The 2054-nt window shown below is 39.4% G+C and overlaps 1 protein-coding gene and 1 pseudogene across 2 annotated transcripts in view; one reads left to right on the forward strand and one right to left on the reverse strand.

Annotated features, from left to right (window-relative positions):
* The window catches only part of CUNH2orf92 (chromosome unknown C2orf92 homolog), a gene marked incomplete at its 5' end in the record, with an annotated part of 32901 nt that overhangs the window by 24833 nt on the left and 6014 nt on the right, over nucleotides 1-2054 (reverse strand). The window lies entirely within an intron of this gene.
* LOC108301033 lies at nucleotides 863-1626 on the forward strand (annotated as a pseudogene). The gene has a single exon (XR_001823704.2). The product of XR_001823704.2 is annotated as a 60S ribosomal protein L7-like (transcript).

Genomic DNA, 2054 nt, shown 5'->3' on the forward strand with positions numbered 1-2054 from the left:
TATTAAAAAAAAAAAAAAAAAAAAAAACTGAAACAGAAACTCTGTACCTATTACTATAATTTAAATGTGTCCTCAAATTTCATGAGCTGGAAATTTGATTCCCAGTGTGGTCATCATTTTAGGAGGTAGGGCCTAATGGAGGTGTTTGCGTCATGGAAATTGTGCCCTCGTTAAGAGATTAATGTGGTTATCACAGGAGTGCGTTAGTTATCACAAAAGTGCATACCATGTAAAAGGACAAGTTTGGCTCTCCCTTACTCTCTCTTTCACCCTCTATGGCTTTTCCACTTTCTGCCATGGGATGATGATGCAGCAAGAAGGTTCCCACTAGATGCTGGCTCCTCAGTCTTGGCCTTCCCAGCCTTCAGAATTGTGAGCCAATAAATTTCAGCTTATTACAAATTACCCAGCCTGTGGTATTCTGTTATAACACCACAAAATGAACGTGTAGCAGCTGTACCATCTTATCTTCCCACCAGCAATGTATGAGGGTTTTAATTTCCTTCATCCTCACCAACACTTATTATTTTTCTTTTTTAAAAAAATAGCCATTCTGGCTGGGCATGGTGGCTCATGCCAGTAGTCCCAGCACTTTGGGAGGCTGAGACGGGTGGATTACCTGAGGTCAGGAATTCGTGACCAGTCTGGCCAAAATGGCAAAATTCCATCTCTACTAAAAATGCAAAAATTAGCCAGGCTTAGTGGCGGGCACCTATAATCCCAGCTACTGGGGAGGCTGAAGCAGGAGAATTGCTTGAACCTGGGAGGCGGAGGTTGCAGTGATCCAAGATTGTGCCACTACTCTCCAGCCTGGGCGATAGAGCAAGACTCTGTCTCAAAAAAAAAGAAAAAAAAAGGCTGACTTCCTCTTTTTCTGGCTGGAACCATGGAGAGTGTAGAAGAGAAGAAGGTTCCTGCTGTGCCAGAACCCCTTAAGAAAAAGTGAAGGAATTTCGCAGAGCTGAAGATCAAGCACCTGAGAAAGAAGTTTGCCCAAAAGATGCTTCGAAAGGCAAGGAGGAAGCTTATCTATGAAAAAGAGAAGCACTACCTCAAGGAATATAGGCAGATGTACAGAACTGAAATTCAAATGGTGAGGATGGCAAGGAAAGTGGTAACTTCTATGTACCTGCAGAACCCAAATTGGCGTTTGTCGTCAAGATCAGAGGTATCAGTGGTGTGAGCCCAAAGGTCTGAAAGGTGTTGCAACTTCTTCACCTTCATCAAATCTTCAATGGAACCTTTGTGAAGCTCAACAAGGCCTCAATTAACATGCTGAGGATTGTAAAGCCATATATTGCATGGTGGTACCCAAATCTGAAGTCAGTAAATGAACTAATCTACAAACGTGGTTATGGCAAAATCAATAAGAAGCTAATTGCTTTGACAGATAACCCTTTGATTGCTCGATCTCTTGGTAAATATGGCATTATCTGCATGGAGGATCTGATTCATGAGATCTATACTATTGGAAAACACTTCAAAAAAGCAAATAGCTTCCTGTGACCCTTCAAATTATCTTCTCCACAAGGCGGAATGAAGAAAAAGAACACCCATTTTGTAGAAGGTGGAGATGCTGGCAACAGGGAGGACCAGACCAACAGGCTTATTAGAAGAATGAACTAAGGTGTCTACTATAATTATTTTTCTGTTAGTCGGTTAATAAACAGTACCTGTTCTCAAACTGAAAAAAAAAAAAAAGCCATTCTAAGAAGTGCGAATAATGGTATTTTGTATTTCCCTAATGACTAATGATGTTGAGCATCTTTTTATGTGTTTATTGGCTATTTGTATATGTTCTTTGGAAAATGGCTATTCAAGTTCTTTGCCCATTTTGGAGTGGGTTGTCTGTTTGCTTTGTTGTTGTTAAGTTATAGGAATTTTCCGTGTCTTCTGGATAGTGATTCCTTATTAGATATCTGATTGGCAAATGTCTTCTCTTATTCTGTGAGAGAAATGCCTTTGATATACAAAAGCATTTTTGTATAACAAATGATATTAGATATCATTTAATTTTTTTAAATTTTGATGATGTCCAATTTAGCTAAATTTTT

The sequence above is a fragment of the Cebus imitator genome, unplaced genomic scaffold (assembly GCF_001604975.1).
Source record: "Cebus imitator isolate Cc_AM_T3 unplaced genomic scaffold, Cebus_imitator-1.0 Scaffold31, whole genome shotgun sequence".
NCBI classification, from domain to species: Eukaryota; Metazoa; Chordata; class Mammalia; order Primates; family Cebidae; genus Cebus; species Cebus imitator.